The 20433-nt window shown below is 39.7% G+C and overlaps 1 protein-coding gene and 1 pseudogene across 1 annotated transcript in view; both read left to right on the forward strand.

Annotated features, from left to right (window-relative positions):
• The window catches only part of LOC134326294 (zinc finger protein 345-like), an 88150-nt gene that overhangs the window by 49164 nt on the left and 18553 nt on the right, over positions 1–20433 (forward strand). The gene's annotated exons all lie outside the window — the stretch shown is intronic.
• LOC134327053 (uncharacterized protein K02A2.6-like) overlaps positions 9883–20433 on the forward strand; it is a 13727-nt pseudogene continuing 3176 nt past the window's right edge.

Below are 20433 nucleotides of genomic sequence, written 5' to 3' on the forward strand. Positions count from 1 at the left end.
TGTTAAACAATTTGTATTTTTTAACATAAAGTTACTGATTGGAACAGTAGTAAAATGTTTTTACTGTTTTTGTTATTTTAAAATGTAATAATTTTAAATATATTTTAGCACTCTAATTCTAATATGGAAAATAAATTAATTATATTAAAGAACATATTTAGATACTTTTTAATACTCTGTTACTTTGCATGTAATTAATGAATTTCACATGATGCAGTGATTATATTTGCCAGGAATTCACTACATGAATATTTATTCAGTGTGTTTGGATGAACGAGTTAAAATATACATTTCAAGTGTATTTTAAAGTGACTAGAACTTACAATAAAGCTAAACAGTTTATTTAACATACCTTCAGTATTACAGATTGAACTGTTACTGCCCAAGTGGCGCAGCGGTAAACTCACTGACATATAAAGAACTGACATGTCAAAGTCGCATGTTCGAACCTTGCGTCTGCTAAAGGTCTCAAAACCACCTCAGAACATAAAAAATAGCGACCCCTACTGGTTGATGGTTACAGGTCTTAGCATGGCCGATAAGCTTTGCTATGAACTACAAAGAATCAGGTCTAGGAAGTATATTTTTATATATCATTTTTTAATGTACTCCAAGTGCACTTGGAATACTGATTAAGTGTGTTTCAATTTCACTTTAAGTGTATGTGAAACATGGAATTAAATACACACGCTGTAGTATACTTAAGTTGAATGAAATATACTTAAAATGGTCTCAGTGATCATTAGTGTGACAATAATACACTTTAGTGCAGTTTAGCATTTTAAAGATTAGTATACTTAAGTATACTTTTTTTCCCCACCAGGGGTATCATGTCCTTTATGATCATCCATGGTACACAACATGCAGATACACTGCTGATCAGTACACCTCCTGCTGACAGTAAACCTGCAGTTTGTGAGCGTCATGTTAAAAACAAGTGTGTTAAAAGAAAAAAAAAAATTCCACTACATAAAGTAACAATACACAGTAATGTACAGAAGTGTGGAAATGTAGAAACTCACCTGCGTTTATCAACTTCAATTATCAACAAAACTACAAACACAAACACGGAACAGATCCACACTCAAACAGAACAGGATCAGATCAGTTTAACTTCTGCTGAACTAAAAGACAGAGAGAGAGTTTGAGTTTTAACAGGAATTGATTTACATTTTCAGTTCACACAACCACAATCACGTACATTTAAACTAATGGCTTCACTTCAACAGATCAGCAAAATTTAAAACTCCATCAGTGATTTTACATAATGCTTTCTCAATAGTGGCATTCCTCAAACACATCATGATACTTCATGACATCGTAAAATATAAAATCCACCTTTATCTGTACCTCTATCAACCCTGTAAAAAACAAACAAACATCACAGTTCTGGCCCGAGTCTATTTTTTTCCTCTTTCTGCTAGAATATATTGCCAGTTTTGCCTGTCCCAAAATAAAATTAAGCAGATGACATTTCTTCTTCTTTTGACAATACAAAAATCCAAGATAAAAAACACGTATTGTAATACAATACAATGTATTGTAAAACATTCATCAAAGCAAGTAAAAAGAGAAGTTAAAACCTTAAACAGAAATTTCAGTCTTGTACACTGTGTAAAACAATGAAAAACAGTTTTCCTTTCAAAACGAAAAGGACACTCAGCGGTCACTGCAGGGTTTAAAATGGACACGAATGCATTAACTGCAACTGCACCATGTAAAACTCTCTATTGTAAACCTCCAGCTGTTTTGGTCAAAGGTGGTTTGTAAAGTGCTCTCCATGCAGGTTTGACCTCACTCTCAAAGGCTTCAATACACTCTCAATGTCACTAGAGCACCTTCACCACTAAATTAAACTCCTCCAGGAAGCCAAAAGCATTAAAAGCATCCCACAGATAATCATGTTCCACCAGATCAAAAGCTTTTTCTTGGTCTAGGGAGACCAGTCCAAAACCCACACAGATACTTCCAGCATATCTCTAATCATTGAAATATTATCAAAGATAGACCTGCCTGGGACACAGTATGCCTGATCCGTATGTATGTAGTCGGCACACAGAAAACTCACTGGCCTCCTTTCTCTCACTGAGGTCTCCTGTCCAGACTACTGTTGAGTACAGCAAGCAGGTCCACTTCTAGCACTTATATGCACTTCTAGGTTTTACATTATTGATAAAACCCACCCTGTCACCATACTATGATCACTAAAACCAAGGGGGGTGATTAAACAATCCTTACAAATTTGCAGTTGATGTTTAAAACAATAAAACCTGTCCAGCCTAGCCATGAAAATGTAACCATCCCTTGTGTGCATCCATGTGCAACACATCAGCCAGGTCGTGTATTTCAAACACTTTCTTTAATATATTTCTGAAGGCTGTGTCAGGTTCAATGTGATTTCTATCTACAACAGCCCCTGTGCAGTTCAAATTACCCCCCACTATTAAAAAAATGCTGTGTCACACTGTGCTTATGTCTCTGTAAGTTTTTTTCTAAAAAAGCACACCTTCCTTGGGGAACCGCAGGTGAATAAACACAAATAAAAACTAAATAAATATTTTCAAACTTAGCAGTGACCTTAAAAAAGACGTCCCCCTACCATCTCCTCAGATACGCAGGACTGTGGAAGAAAATACTTGGAAAATAACACTGGTTACTGTGGAAATGTATAAACTCACCAGCGTTCATAAACTTAAATTACCAACAAAACTACAAACACAGACACAGAACAGATCTGCACTCGAACAGAACAGGATCAGATCAGTTTCACTTTCATTTCTGCTGAACTAAAGGTGAGAGAGAGAGTTTGAGTTTTAACAGGAATTGATTTACATTTTCAGGTCACACAACCATCACGTACATCGAAACTACTGCACTCGAACAGAACTGAATCAGATCAGTTTCACTTTCATTTCTGCTGAACTAAAGGTGAGAGAGTTTGAGTTTTTACAGGAATTGATTTACATTTACACAACCATCACGTACATCAAAACTAATTCACTTCAACAGATCAGCAAAATTTAAAACTCCATCAGTGATTTTACATAATGCTTCCTGCATAGTGCCATATATTCTGGATTACTAGTCCAGTACCTTAACCGCTAGGCCACATCTGTTAAAAGTTAAAACCTTAAAAAATTTCAGACTTGTACATGGTGTAAAACAATGAAAAACAGTTTCCCTTTTCAAAACACCTTTTTCTACACGTAAACAGAAACATCAGTAAACACAGCAAGTTATTTACAGCAGATGGTTTAGTTTGTGAGTGTTCTGTTAAAAACAAGTGTGTTTAAATCAAATCAACAATCTGAACTACATAAAGTAACAATACACAGTAATGTACAGAAGTGTGGAAATGAATAAACTCACCTGCGTTCATCAACTACAATTATCAACAAAACTACAAACACAGACACGGAACAGATCCGCACTCAAACAGAACAGGATCAGAGTTTGAGTTTTAACAGGAATTGATTTACATTTTCAGGTCACACAACCATCACGTATTGATTACAGCAAACACCTCCCCGAATGACTTATAAGAGTCTACAGGCAGACCATCAATACCTGGAGCCTTCCTATTGGCCATGCCTTGCAGTGCCCTTTTTGCAGTGCCCTTTGCAGCTCCTGCATGGTCATTGGCCCTGCCAACTCCTCATTAACTTCAGGTGGCACTTGTTGAGCCAGTGATAGCTCAGTGGTTAAGGTACTGGACTAGTAAGCAGAAGGTTGCCGGTTCAAGTCCCGCCACCACCAAGTTGCCACTGTTGGGTCCCTAAGCAAGGCCCTTAACCCTCAATTGCTCATTGTGTAAGTCGCTTTGGATAAAAGCGTCTGCTAAATGCTGAAAATGTAAATGTAAATGTAAATGTCTCAAGCTCTCATAAAACCTCTGCTGTGCCGACTGGTCCTCCATCCGCACAGAAGAATAGAGCTCAGAATAAAATTCCACAGCTCTCTTCCTAATCTCTGTAGGGTCAGTGAGCTTCCTACCATTAGCAGAGCGGAGGTAATGAATGATCTTGCTCTGACCATTCTTTATCTCCAGACAAAAAGAACTGTGATGGGGTATCCATTTCAGAACAATTCTGAAAACAACAAAAACAAGCAGATTTGCTAGGTCAGCCTTCTTACCCTTGAGTGTCTGGGCATGGCTCTGATCCCCCTGGGGACTCTAAAACCTGTTGGAGTGGCATGATTCCTTCCTCTAGGTCATTAACATATTTTACAATGTTGTTTATAACATTGAGAGTGTACTGTTTACAAATGTGCTGAATCCGTATCTTTCCTACATCCCACCACTGCTGTATAGAACTAAAATCTTTTTAGCCCTCGAAGTGCCCCAAAAAACAGTAAAACTAAGTTTAAATTTAGCATCACTTAAAAGAATAGCGTTAAAATGCCAGTATGCAAGTCTAGGTTTTACATTATTAATAAAAACACATCCTGTCACCATACTATGATCACTAAAACCAAGGGTGGTGATTAAACAATCCTTAAAAATTTGCAGTTGATGTTAAAACAATGAAACCTGTCCAGCCTAGCCATGGAAATATAACCACCCCTTGTGTGCATCCATATATTTCTGGAGGCTGTGTCAGGTTCAATGTGATTTCTATCTAAATCACCCCCCACTATTAAAAAAAATTATCTGTGTCACACTGTGCTGTTGTCTCTGAAAGTTTTTTTTCTAAAAAAGCACGCCTTCCTTGGAACCACAGGTGAATAAACACAAATTAAAACTAAATAAATATTTTCAAACTTAGCAGTGACCTTAAAAAGACGTCCCCCTACCACCTCCTCAGATACACAGGACTGTGAAATAAAATACAAATACAAATACAAAATGAACAATTTGAACTACATAAAGTAACAATACACAGTAATGTACAGAAGTGTGGAAATGTATAAACTCACCAGCGTTCATAAACTTAAATTACCAACAAAACTACAAACACAGATACGGAACAGATCCGCACTCGAACAGAACAGGATCAGATCAGTTAAATTTCTGCTAAACTAAAGGTGAGAGAGAGAGTTTGAGTTTTAACAGGAATTGATTTACATTTTCAGGTCACACAACCATCACATACAGGGGTTGGACAAAATAACTGAAACACCTGTCATTTTAGTGTGGGAGGTTTCATGGCTAAATTGGACCAGTCTTGTGGCCAATCTTCATTAATTGCACATTGCACCAGTAAGAGCAGAGTGTGAAGGTTCAATTAGCAGGGTAAGAGCACAGTTTTGCTCAAAATATTGCAATGCACACAACATTATGGGTGACATACCAGAGTTCAAAAGAGGACAAATTGTTGGTGCACGTCTTGCTGGCGCATCTGTGACCAAGACAGCAAGTCTTTGTGATGTATCAAGAGCCACGGTATCCAGGGTAATGTCAGCATACCACCAAGAAGGACAAACCACATCCAACAGGATTAACTGTGAACGCAAAAGGAAGCTGTCTGAAAGGGATGTTCAGGTGCTAACCCGGATTGTATACAAAAAACATAAAACCACGGCTGCCCAAATCACGGCAGAATTAAATGTGCACCTCAACTCTCCTGTTTCCACCAGAACTGTCCGTCAGGAGCTCCACAGGGTCAATATACACGGCCGGGCTGCTATAGCCAAACCTTTGGTCACTCGTGCCAATGCCAAACGTCGGTTTCAATGGTGCAAGGAGCGCAAATCTTGGGCTGTGGACAATGTGAAACATGTATTGTTCTCTGATGAGTCCACCTTTACTGTTTTCCCCACATCCGGGAGAGTTACGGTGTGGAGAAGCCCCAAAGAAGCGTACCACCCAGACTGTTGCATGCCCAGAGTGAAGCATGGGGGTGGATCAGTGATGGTTTGGGCTGCCATATCATGGCATTCCCTTGGCCCAATACTTGTGCTAGATGGGTGCGTCACTGCCAAGGACTACCGAACCATTCTGGAGGACCATGTGCATCCAATGGCGGTGCCGTGTATCAGGATGACAATGCACCAATACACACAGCAAGACTGGTGAAAGATTGGTTTGATGAACATGAAAGTGAAGTTGAACATCTCCCATGGCCTGCACAGTCACCAGATCTAAATATTATTGAGCCACTTTGGGGTGTTTTGGAGAGACGAATTGACGCTGTATTGGCCGCAAAAGGAGGCCCTACACCATACTAATAAATTATTGTGGTCTAAAACCAGGTGTTTCAGTTATTTTGTCCAACCCCTGTACATCAAAACTACTGCACTCAAAAAGAATAGGATCAGATCAGTTTCACTTTCATTTCTGCTGAACTAAAGGAGAGAGTTTGAGTTTTACAGGAATTGATTAACATTTACACAAACATCACCTACATGGAAACTAATAACTTCACTTCAACAGCAAAATCTATAGCAAAATTTAAAACTCAATCAGTGATTTTACATAATACTTCCTGCATAGTGCGATATATTCTCAAACCCATCATGATTCTGCATGACGTTGTAAAATATAAAATCCACCTTTATCAGTACCTGTATCAATCTTGTAAAAAAACAAACAGCACAGTTCTGACCTGAGTCTACTTTGTTTTCTTTTTTTTGCTAGATTATATTGCAAGTTTTACCTGTCCCAAAATAAAATTAAGCAGATGACATTTCTTCATCTTTTGACAATACGGAAATCCAAGATAAAAAACACGTATTATAAAACCTTCAGCAAAGCAAGTAAAAAGAGAAGTTAAAACCTTAAACAGAAATTTCAGTCTTGTACACAGCAAAAACGGGAATGTTAAAATTCAGAGTTAAACATTTCAGAGTTGATTTTCACTCTCAAAGTGACATTTTAACACATTCGGATTTAAATTGTGTTCAGTGTTGGAGTTATTTGGCAGAGCTGATTCGATCTGTGTTATCCTAACTCCGCAGAGATTTAATTAAACTCCGCATTTTACTTCTTTGGTTGGAGACGAAGAGACGACTGCGCCATTTTCCCCTTCTCAAGTTTACGCGGTGAGTGTAATTTATTCAGTCTTAATGAAAGTATACATTGATGATGAAATTGTCAGTATAGAACACAGCTGTACTGAAGGATCTGTAAGAAGCACGGCTGGACAAACTGATTAGCCGTGCTGGGGCAGTGGTCGGCATTGAACTGGAATCTCTGGTGACTGTGGCTGAAAGAAGGACACAGCAAACTTCACTCCATTATGGACAATGTGAACCACCCCCTGCACACTGTTGTTATAAAACAGAGAAGTATGTTCAGTGACAGACTGCTGTCACGAGCTGCTCCACGGACAGATTAAAAAGGTCATTCGTCCCCAGAGCAATTAGGCTCTATAACTCCAGCATTCGTGGACAACGGTGATCACTAAGGACTGAGCGTATATACATGTATATATGTGTACTTAAGTATATTCATACACATGCATACGTATGCTAATGTACATATTGTTATTGCTATATTGGCCCAATCCAATGTGCAATACTTGTCACTTATCACTTTATATTTAATATTTAATCTATATTTAATCTGCACCATATACTGTATACTTGGAACTGCACCCTCCTGCACTTTTTAGCTCCATTCAATTTGTTTATTTTGTTTATTTACACTCAAGCCATCCTCATCATTAATAACTGCTCTGTAGCTATGCAGTATATGTAAAACTCAGGTTACATTCCATCTGTGAAAAGTGTTTGTACTTTTTCGAATTTATATAGTTGTAATTTTTTTTTTCTTCATAGTGTGTATTTGATTTGATTTACAATGCTACTGGGACTCTAATTTCCTTCGGGATCAATAAAGTATCTATCTATCTATCTATCTATCTATCTATCTATCTATCTATCTATCTATCTATCTATCTATCTATCTATCTATCTACGTAGACTAGATTTAAGATGATTTCACTTGTGAAGATGTGATGTGTGTTATGAACATAAGCTTTAAATTAATATTAGACTGTTTTCTGAGGTGTTTATATGGTGTCAATAACTCAGTTGCTTTAGATTCTATCTGATTTATTATTGTAAGTTGTTTTGCTGGGAATATTGTCTGTTGTATAATGATTGCAGTCCCACACTACATACTGCATTTTTAAATATTTGCTACTGTTCAGTTGTATTCAGTTGTACATTTAAGTTTCAGCACCTGAAATTGTACTTCAGCTGTTATTTCTGTAATCTGTTTTTTTTTTTTTTACTATGCAAAATGATTACTGTTCAAGAATTAAAGGTAAAACTGATTGAATTGAATGTGTTTAATTGGGGTTACAAAGCTTTAGTTCTTAACTTCTGAATGATTTTGCTAACTTTAAAAAAAACTTTGTGATGTCCTCTTGTGGCACTTTTGATGAATTGTTAAATAAAAATAATATGATATAGATAGATAGTGTAAGAATTACAGCATAGACCCAATGATGACTGGTTTTACTCCACTGCACTCAATGGCATTAGTGTCATAATTTCTGAACCAGGGTGTCTCTTTGGGAGACCACCTGGCTTAGTTTAGCATATGAAACAAGAAGAGCAGAGACAGCTCTCACAAGTTCTAACCAACTTTAAAGGATTATTATAATAAGGGATCGACAGCCACCACATACAGAGGGAACTGGCCTACACATGAAAGTGATTAAAGACAATTAGATCTATTAGAACTGAGGTGACAGTTCCATCTTGTCTGCACTGCTTTTGGGTAATACACATCCTTTACAGGAAACCCCTAAAATGGTAGCATAGGAAGCCCATATAAGGTATTTCTTAAATGTATATATGTTGTGTATTTTAATCCCGAATTGTTCAGTCAACAATTTCCTCAGAATTTTAACCCTGTGGTGCTTTCACAAATAACACTGATCCTGTGAATTGCATTTTAGTACTTTAGTGCCCCTTGTATTTGCTTGGTGTATCTGATAAAAGGTAAACATACCTAATAAACTGTACAATTACAGAATAGAAAAACATTATAATAACCTAATTCTGCTCAAGTAAAATGTTTGTCATTTATACATAGCATAATTAACCTAAATGATCTTTTACTTGTTGAAGAGAGCTGTATAAAATAAAATTTATGTATAAAATATAAACAGAACTAATTAATTGTTATTTGTTAATGAAAGCTGTATAATATTTTACCTGTTTTTCAGTTCTTTCTGCTGCAGCTGATATTGTAATATGTCCGTTATTATTGTCTGGCATACACAACGTGCAGATACACTGCTGATCAGTATGACGGTAGAACTCCATCAGTTTATCATGTTGAGAGCAGATCTGATCCTGGAGTCATCTGGAGGCTTTAACCAGCTTGTGATTCTTATAAACAGGAATTTGATAATGAGGCTGAAGGTGTGTTTCACAGAAAGAGGCCAAACACGCTAGACAGGATTTTATTGCTTTGTATTTTTTCCAAGTGCAGAAATCACACTCCACATCTTCAGGTCTGGAAGAAAGTGAACCTTGGGCTTCTCTCTCCTTCAGGTTCTCTACAACGTTTGCCAGCATAATGTTTTAACTCACTTCAGGTCTTGGAGTGAAGGTTTGTGTAGTGTTTAATAAGGATCTACTTCCTATAGCGGAAGCACACCCTGGTGTAATTCGTTTGTGAGTATTGATACGTTGTTGGAAAAAGAAAGTAAAAGGAAATTCAGCTAATAGATACCTCTGTGTGTGTGTTGTGGTTATTTTTATATGTAGTTGTAAAACACAACAAATTGGCGACAAGTTATTTATGAACCCAACGGATTACAAGTTAGCCAGAAAAAAAAAAAAAAAAAAAAGAGAGAGAGAGAGAGAGAGAAAAATAAACGCGCAGTAGCACTGGAGAAAAAGCAAAAGGATACGTGAGTAACCGTGCATGGTACACAGTAAATCACGCATTGGCAAGCTAAACGGACATTATTAAGACTGAAAATGCCTTTCGTCGGAAAAATAGGTGAGTTTGATAGTGCCAATGAAAACTGGGAAGCGTATATTGAAAGAGTGGAATTGTATTGTGATGCCAATGACGTGGAAGAAGAAAAGAAAGTTTCCGTTCTCCTCAGTCTGATGGGAGCTAAAACATACAATCTCCTGCGCAACCTAGTTAGCCCAGACAAACCATCCAACAAGACATTCGACGACATTGTTAAAATTTTACAAAACCACTTGAACCCCAAACCTCTAGTAATAGCAGAAAGGTTCAGATTTCATAAAAGAAATCAAGCAAAGGATGAAAGCATATGTGATTATATGGCTGAACTGCGCAAACTTTCACAAAATTGTGATTTCAAAGAGGGACTGTCTGATGCATTAAGAGACTGGTATGTGGCATGCATTGCCCAAGCACACAAAAAAGGTTATTGTCTGAAAAGGACTTGGACAAAGCACTGGCTATTGCTATTTCAATAGAAACAGCTGCTAAGGATGCATCAGAGCTACAAAAGAAAAGTGTAGAAACGGAAATGCACAAAATGTCTATAAATAATGCAAAAAGACAGAAATGTTACAGATGTGGCAAATATTCTCATGATGCAAATGACTGTTGGTTTAAAGACAAGACCTGCAGAAAATGCCACAAACAAGGCCACATTGAAAGAGCATGTAAAAGTGACAAAAAGCACAGCCAAAAAGAAAAACCTGACAAAAACAGAAATTTCAAGCAGAAGGCAAAATACATGCACAAAGTGACAGAATGTGAAAAATCAGATAACACAGATACCGATGAAGATGACTTAGCATGTTTAGAGCTACATAACATAACAGAAACAGACCGGAAAATAATATGGATAACAACAGATGTGTCTGGAGTAAAACTGAAAATGGAGCTGGACACGGGCTCTGCCTTGTCTATAATTTCTGAAGCTGACTACAAAAGGCTGTTTTCCAAGCTACCATTAGAAAAGACCTCGGTGATGTTAAAGACATACACTGGCGAGGAAGTGTCTCCTAAAGGAAAACTTAAAGTGGACGTGACTCATGGTAACAAGACACACCAGTTAGAGCTTTATGTCTTAAAAAGTGGAGGACCTGCTCTTCTGGGGCGTGAGTGGCTAAGAAAAATCCAAATAGACTGGCATGAAATTAAGGCCCTCAGCATATCACCAAGTCTCAAGAGCCCCAACTGTAGCTCTGAACAAAGACTGACACAGATTCTAAAAGATAATGCAATGACATTTGAGAAAGGTATTGGCAAACTTAAACATATTAAAGCAAAAATTGAACTGGATGATAATGCGACTCCAAGATTTCACAAGGCACGTCCAACACCGTATGCATTGCGTAAAAAAATTGACACAGAACTTCAGAGCCTGGAGGCATCTGGAATCCTCTCAAAGGTTGACTGGAGCGACTGGGCCACACCAATCGTTCCAGTGATAAAGAAAGGAAAAAGTGGAGGTGTTCGAATATGCGGCGATTTCAAAGTGAGTTTAAATCCAGTGCTGCGTACCGTACAGTACCCTTTGCCACGTATTGAGGACATCTTCTCTTCACTAGCTGGAGGTGAGAAGTTTTCAAAAATCGACTTGTCTCAGGCCTATCTTCAGATGGAAGTGGAGGAGTCAAGTAGGAAGTTTTTAACCATCAACACGCATAAGGGGCTGTACCAGTATAACTGGCTTGTGTTTGGTGTCGCATCAGCGCCTGCCATCTGGCAAAGAGCAATGGACCAAGTACTTCAGGATATACCAGGAACGCAATGCTATCTTGATGATATACTGGTGACAGGAAAGAATGATATAGATTATCTTCAAAACCTCAGCAAAGTGCTCAAAAGACTCAGTGATTACGGCCTACGGGCGAAAAGAGAAAAATGCGAGTTCTTTAAGAGTAAAATATCGTACTGTGGCTGTAGGAGCCTAAGTGTATTTTTATATCAGTTGTTTATTTATGATTTGTTCATTTCTAAATTTGGTATTATATGATGATTTTCTGATGATCTTTGATTTATATTCTTTGGTTAATTATATTATATTTTGTGTATCAGAGAAAAGGTCAAAGTTCGCCGCAGTATTGAACAGTCAGGTGTGCTGCATCATGGGGGTAATTTTGGATCTGGAGTGGAGTCACACAGTTTTTTGATCTTGCCGTGCTCTTATATCTTACCTGTGCTTTGTACCGTTTTTCTTGTTTTGTGCTCTAAAATACACAGTAAACGAGTTTTAAATGCAAATCATCGTGCCTCATGGTTTTATTCATTTTGGACATGGTGTTAGAACTTGGATGGGAGTACGTAAAGCGTCAAGCGGACTTCACTAGAATTTGGAACTTACATTTTAGTCAAAAAACTACTCCACATGGATGTTTGGATTATGGACACGTTCGATGAAGGACTGAGAACAAGTGGATTTAAAATTTTCTCTTCATTTCGGCGATTTGACGGAGAAAAAACTCTGTAAGTTCTAGCCTTTCTCTTTGTTCGAGGCTATCTGAGTTTGCCGCTGCGGCGTGGACGCCTTTATGCACGAGTGGATTATATTTATTGTGCAACGTTTGTGGATGTTTTTGGGACATTTCACTGGATCCTGTGGATATTTTCGTTAATGTGGATTAATACTGTGGAAAAAAGATAGTGAAAATGTCGGAAAAACCGGAGCAAAGCGGCGAAAAACGAATTGTGAAAGTCACAGAAAAGGCTATGGAGGAACAGAAACAAAAACAAATCAACGCACGCAAATACAAGCTGTCACAAATATCAGGCATGATAAAACAACTTGAAGAATTAATGAAAAATGATTCTAATGCGGATGTTGTTAAAAATAAACTGCGTGTGGATTTTAATCGTTTGCATCAAGAATTTGTTGAGCTGCAAAAGGGAATGAGGAAGTTTATGTCGGAGTATGAGTTTGTGGAGGATCAAAAAACATGGTTTGAGCCTAAAAACAAATGTATTAACGACTTCTTTTGGAAATGTGAGGACTGGATGAAAAATGTTTTGGCCAAGGCTGAGCAAGCCGCAGAGGTGGCAGTGGAACCAGTGCATGTGTGCGCGGTGGACGCAGGGCGCGCCGCACAGGTGGAGGTGAAATCTACCTGTTCTAAAACTAGCAGACATTCACGCAGATCTGGATCACAGTATGGAAGCGTAGTATCATCATCCTCATTAAGAATGAAGGCGGAGATGGAGCGTGCATCATTAAAAGTAAAGGCTGCAGCGCTAAAAGAAAAGGTGGCTATTGAAAAGGCAGAGGCTGAGATGTTGGCAAATAAGAAATGCAGAGAAGCACAAGAACAATTAAAGGCTGTGGAGTTCGAAGCAGAACTTAATCGGACTGAGGCTGAAATAAAAGCAAAAAAAGAAATGCATAAAATCCAAACTGCTTTGGCTGAATCAGATGCTAAAATAGAAGTTTTGCAAAAATATGCCAGCTCACAATATGGACATATGGACTTCAGTGATGAAGAGGAACAACTGGAAATGTTTAATCCTATGGCTGAACAAATTCCCAAACCTGCTGTACCTGAGATTAATATTGCAATACCACCTACTTTTCAGTCTTCATCACAGCATGTTTCGCTTGCACACAGCCACAGGGACAATCTTCAAATACCACCGGTAATGCCACCACCAAGAGCTTCAACTGCCCTTAACATGGAGTTAGCTGATGGACCAACATTGGACAGTTTGTGCAAAGCTTTGAACAAGCAAGCCAATGTAACAGACTATTTGGTGAAAAGCCACAAAGCCACTCTGCTTCCTGAACTCAAAATTCCAATTTACAGCGGTGATCCTCTTCATTATCAAACATTCATAAGATCTATTGAGCATGCTATAGAGGGCCGCACAAGTGATGCCTGCGACAGACTGCAGTTTTTGTTGCAATATACCAGTGGACAGCCCCATGAGTTGGTAAAAAGTTGTGTTCACATGGAGCCAAATGCGGGATATCTCAAGGCAAAGGAGCTGTTAAAAGAGTTTTTTGGAGATGATTATAAAATAGCAGAAGCCTACATCAAAAAAGTAATGGACTGGCCAACAATTAAGTCAGAAGATGGCACTGCACTCCACTCTTTTGCACTGTTTCTCACTGGATGCTCCAATGCCATGTCAGACATCATCTACTTGGAGGATTTGGACAACACTGCTAACATAAAGTTACTGGTAAGCAAGCTTCCTTATAAGCTTAAAGAGACATGGAGAAAGTTTGCTTGTGATTTACAAGAAAAAACAAAGAAGAGAGTAAAGTTTAAAGACTTTGTGGATTTTACTGCTAAACAAGCTAAGTATATTTTACATCCTCTTTATGGAAATATAAAAGAGACTACCACTATCAGTGCACATGAATCGACTTACCAAAGACAAAAGTCACGAATTCCAGACCTACCTAAAAAGAAAGTTTTCACTGCAGCTGTCGTATCCTCTGTGGAAGACAAAGACAAAAGGGATGAAAGGCCATCAAACTACAGACCACAAAGTACACCAGTGGATGCCTACAACAAACCTTGTGCCTACTGTAAAGGTGAGCAACACAGCCTTGCCATCTGCAGAAAACTGAAAGCCAAGTTACACAAAGACAAGATTGACTTTTTGAGACGCAAAGGTTTATGTTATGCATGCTTAAAACACGGTCACATGAGCAACAGATGTAAAGACAAATCTCAATGTCAAGATTGCTTAGGACCACATCCCACTTTGCTCCACATGAACTTTAAATCAAAAGAAGACACTGAAAAAGAAAGCCATGAACAACAAACTGTCTCAAGCGCTCTGGTACAAACTATGGAAGCTCTTAGCATCACTGGGGCCGGTAAGGAAGACTGCACTCTCTCTATTGTTCCAGTGTGTGTTAAAGCTGTTAAAGGAACCAAAGTAGTGACTACTTATGCTTTTCTGGACCCAGGAAGCACTGCCACTTTTGCTACAGAGTCACTGATAAACGAGCTAAACATTAATGGACACAACACAAGTATTTTGTTAAGGACAATGGGACAAGAATCTGTTGTAAATACTTGCATTGTGAATGGGCTGGAGGTCAGCAGTCTGGACAGTGACCAATTTATCCAACTTTCAGAAGTTTACTCGCAAAGGATCATCCCAGTAAGCAAAGATAACATCCCACGCCAAGAAAATGTGAATAGTTGGACTCACCTGAAGGAGGTGCACCTCCCAGTTATTAATGCTGACATTGGATTGCTCATCGGAGCAAATGTTCCTAAAGCTATGGAGCCACTTCAAGTGGTAAAGAGTGTGGATAACGGACCATATGCTGTGCGAACAATACTGGGCTGGACAATAAATGGACCACTTCGTAGTGGAGGTGAGACAACACAAACAAACGAATGGACACAAGTAACTGTAAACAGGATTTCTGTTGCTAAATTGGAAGAGCTGTGGCAGCTTCAGTTTAAACAGGATTTCCCTGATGCTGGACAAGCTGAGGAGCTTGAGCTGTCTAAAGATGATCACCTATTTATTACCATGGTAATTCAGTCTGCACAATTTGTTAACGGACATTACAGTATTTGCCTCCCAATTAAGAACAAAGCACTGCATATGCCGAATAACAGACCAGTCGCAGAGCAACGTGCATTGAATTTAAAGAAGAGATTTTCCAGAGATGTCAACTACTACAAAGAATATGTTGCGTTTATGGACAGCATTCTGGAGAAAGGCTATGCAGTGGAAATGACACATTCAGAAAGTGAGCCAACTAAAGGACGAATATGGTACTTACCTCACCATGGAGTCAGACATCCTGTCAAGCAGAAGCTGCGTGTTGTCTTTGATTGTGGAGCCAGTTATGGAGGCATATCCCTAAACCAAGAACTGCTACAAGGACCAGATTTAACAAGCTCACTTATTGGAGTACTTTTGAGATTTCGACAAGAGAATATTGCAATGATGGCTGATGTGGAGGCTATGTTTTATCAAGTCCGAGTTACTGATAACGACACAGACCTACTCAGATTTCTCTGGTGGCCTCAAGGTGACTACAAACAACAGCTGGTGGAGCATAAAATGTTAGTCCACATCTTTGGAGCTACTTCATCACCCAGTGTAGCAATATTTGCCATGCAGAAATGTGCTTCAGACTTTGGAGAGGAGTTCGGCCAGGAAGCAGCTAAAACTGTCAAAAGAAATTTTTATGTGGATGACTGTATCAAGTCAACAGTGGATGAGGACAGTGCTATTTCACTGGCAGCCGCCTTAACACGAATGCTGGATAAAGGAGGCTTTAGGCTGACAAAGTGGTCAAGTAACAGCCGGAGATTGCTCAACCTGATTCCAGAAAGTGAACGAGCACAAGGATTCCAAGATTTGGATTTGGACCAAGATTACTTACCTGTGGAGAGAGCCCTGGGAATCCAGTGGTGTGCTGAAAGTGATCGGTTTAAGTTCAAAATCAGTCTCAAAGAGCGCCCACATACCAGAAGGGGACTGCTGTCTCTTGTGAGCTCAATCTTTGACCCTTTGGGATTCCTTGCTCCAGTCATTTTGCCAGCTAAAAGACTTCTCCAAGAGTTATGTCGTCTGAAGTATGCCTGGGATCAAGAGTTGCCTGACAACATTATCAAAGGCTGGAAAAAGTGGATGTCAGGACTCAAACATCTGGAAAATTTTGGAGTGGACAGATGCATTAAAACCAAGCACTTTGGCTCACCGGTCTTTGCACAGCTTCACCATTTTGCTGATGCAAGTGAAGATGCATATGGGACAGCAAGCTACCTGGTGCTACACAACTCCAGAGGTGATATAGAACCCACTCTAATGATGGCTAGAGCCAGAGTTGCACCATTAAAAACTCCAACTATCCCACGGCTGGAGTTAACTGCTGCTACAGTTGCTGTCAAAATGGACAAGTTACTGCGAAAGGAGCTAGAGCTGGACTTAAAAGATTCAGTTTTCTGGACAGACAGTACAGCAGTCATTAAGTATTTAAACAGTGAAACAACAAGATTTAAAACTTTTGTGGCAAACCGAGTGACAACTATCCTGCAACACTCGCAACCATCTCAGTGGAGATATGTTAAAACCACCTCAAATCCTGCTGATTATGTCTCAAGAGGACTAACTGCAGAGGCTTTCCTGAGATGTGAAAGTTGGTTGTCAGGACCAGACTTTATTCTCCAGTCTCCAGAGCAGTGGCCTGCAAATCCAGACCCCACAGTTTTGAGTTGTGAAGACTTGGAAATAAAAAGAGTTGCTCAAACACACGTTATCCAGTCACAGATGCTCCACAGTGCAACAGACCAGTTAATGCATCATTTTTCATCCTGGATCAAATTGAAGCAAGCTGTTGCCTGGTTTCTCAAGCTGAAAACACTGTTGATGGAGTTGAAAATAAAAAGAAAGGAAATGCGGACATCAGGTGATGAAATAAATATGGAGAATTTCAAAAGGACAATAAAAGGAGCAGACTTAACTTGTGCTGATTTGGCTGATGCAGAGACACAGATTGTGAAGTACAGCCAACACCAAAGTCTCAAAGAAGACATGATGATGTTAAAGGCGCAGCACAGAGTTAAGAGAAGTAGCCCGCTACACAAACTAAACCCAGTGCTTCACGATGGTGTGCTGAGAGTAGGTGGAAGGTTAAGTCGATCAGCCATGCCAGTTGAATCTAAGCAGCAAGTTATACTGCCTAAACAGTCTCACATCACCACTCTTTTACTGAGAAACATACATGAAGTCACGGCTCATGCAGGCAGAAACCACATGCTGTCTAAACTAAGAGAAAGGTTTTGGATCCCTGGAGCCAGTGGTGCCATCAGAAGGCTGTTGTCAGTGCATAACTTGTAGAAGGCTACATGGAGTGGCTGGGAAACAACTAATGGCTGACTTACCTGCATGCAGAGTCCTCCCTGATGATCCACCTTTCACCAGAGTTGGCATGGATTACTTCGGACCTTTTCTAGTAAGAAGAGGAAGAGGAGAAGTAAAAAGATATGGAGTCATCTTTACCTGCCTCGCTGTAAGAGCCATCCATCTTGAAGTTGCATCTTCTCTGAACACAGATGCATGCCTCCATGCAATAAGAAGATTTATAGCAAGAAGAGGACAGGTAAAAGAGATATATTCTGATAATGGCACCAACCTTAAAGCAGCTGACACAGAGTTGAAACGATCTATCCAGCAGTGGAATAGCAGTCTTATAGCGAAAATTCTCCAGCAAAGGGGCATTGCATGGCATTTTAATCCTCCAGCAGGCTCTCATCATGGTGGAAGCTGGGAGAGGCTGATCCGCTCTGTGAGAAAAATATTCAGTGTGACCTTACGAGAGCAGGTTTTGGATGAAGAAGGCCTGCACACGCTGCTATGTGAAGCTGAAGCAATCATTAACAGTAGACCCATCACAAGAGCATCATCAGACTTGAATGACTTGGAGACGTTAACACCCAATCACCTGCTTCTGCTTAAAGTTAAACCAGCATTACCTCCTGGTGTGTTTAACAAAGAGGACCAGTATGCCAAGAGAAGATGGAAGCAAGTCCAGTACCTGGCAGACATCTTCTGGAAACGGTGGTGTAAAGAATATCTCACACAGCTACAAGAACGCCAGAGGTGGCCCACAGCTGGAAGAAACTTCAGTGTTGGTGATGTGGTATTGATAGTGGATGAAACATCCCCTAGAAATTCCTGGCCACTTGGAAAAGTGGTAGAGACTTTTCCTGACAAAAAAGGACTTGTCCGGCAAGTAAAGGTCAAGACCAAAACTACAGTGCTTTGTCGGCCAGTGACAAAGCTGTGTCTTCTTCAGGAAGCTGAGGAAGAAACTTGAAGATTTGAGCTAAGTCTGATTTTCCAGTATACACTCCTGTAAATGGTTACCTGCACTACATTGAAAATGTGTAGGCTCTTTTTAATAAATAATTAATCCTTTTGAATAATTGTTTCAATAAATTTGATAACAATTAGGGGCCGGTAATGTAGGAGCCTAAGTGTATTTTTATATCAGTTGTTTATTTATGATTTGTTCATTTCTAAATTTGGTATTATATGATGATTTTCTGATGATCTTTGATTTATATTCTTTGGTTAATTATATTATATTTTGTGTATCAGAGAAAAGGTCAAAGTTCGCCGCAGTATTGAACAGTCAGGTGTGCTGCATCATGGGGGTAATTTTGGATCTGGAGTGGAGTCACACAGTTTTTTGATCTTGCCGTGCTCTTATATCTTACCTGTGCTTTGTACCGTTTTTCTTGTTTTGTGCTCTAAAATACACAGTAAACGAGTTTTAAATGCAAATCATCGCGCCTCATGGTTTTATTCATTTTGGACATGGTGTTAGAACTTGGATGGGAGTACGTAAAGCGTCAAGCGGACTTCACTAGAATTTGGAACTTACAGTGGCCATGTCATTGATAAATTCGGCTTACACAAATCGCAAGAGAAAGTTGAGGCAGTGCTAAAGGCACCCAGACCAGAAAACGTGTCCCAGCTAAGATCATACTTAGGTCTTGTCAACTATTATCACAAGTTTCTCCCAAACCTTGCCTCAGTTTTACACCCGCTCGAACAAATTGCTACAGATAGGAACCAAATGGGAGTGGTCTGAAAGATGTAAAAAGGCATTTAAGGAAACAAAAAGTCTGATAACTTCAGATGAACTGCTCACACATTATGATCCATCATGGCCCATCCGCCTGGCATGTGATGCGTCTCCGTACGGTATCGGTGCCGTTTTGTCACACACTATGGCTGATGGATCTGAGCGTCCAATTGCATTCGCTTCAAGGTCTCTAACAAGCGCCGAGCGTAATTATGCACAAATTGATCGAGAGGCCCTTAGCCTTGTGTGGGGCATAAAGAAGTTTCACCATTACCTTTATGGACAAAGATTCACATTAGTGACAGACCATCAGCCTTTGGTATCCATCTTTAACCCCCGGAAAGGAATTCCTGTCATGTCAGCCACCCGACTGCAACGATGGGCATTGTTCCTTGGGGCGCACTCATACGACATTGAGTTTAAGGGTACAAAGCAACATAGTAATGCTGACGGCTTATCACACCTGCCGCTGCTGACAACTGAGGAAGAAAAGACTACAGCGCTAGACCCAGCAGATGTGTTTCACACAACACTAGTGGAACAGCTTCCAGTGACTAGTGCTGAGATTCAGAGAGAAACACGAAATGAACCTACAATATCCAAGGTGTATGGCATCACGGTTCAAGGTTGGCCTGCACATGGAAATGCCATGTTTCCTGACTTTTCTGCAAGGCGTGATCAACTTTCTGTTTGCCAGGGAACCCTACTGTGTGGATCACGCGTAGTAGTGCCCTCCAAGCTTCGCACTAGAGTACTGAAAAATCTACATGAAGGTCACCTTGGCACAGTCAAAATGAAAAGCCTAGCCCGTGGTTACGTATGGTGGCCGGGAATAGACAGACAGATTGAGGACATCACTAAGACCTGTCCAGGATGCCACAGCGTTCAGAACGCACCCCCACAGGCACCCTTACACCCGTGGGAGTGGCCGTCTACACCATGGCAGAGAGTGCATATTGATTTTGCTGGACCATTCATGAACTCCATGTTT

Source organism: Trichomycterus rosablanca, chromosome 14 (assembly GCF_030014385.1).
Source record: "Trichomycterus rosablanca isolate fTriRos1 chromosome 14, fTriRos1.hap1, whole genome shotgun sequence".
Classification (NCBI taxonomy): domain Eukaryota; kingdom Metazoa; phylum Chordata; class Actinopteri; order Siluriformes; family Trichomycteridae; genus Trichomycterus; species Trichomycterus rosablanca.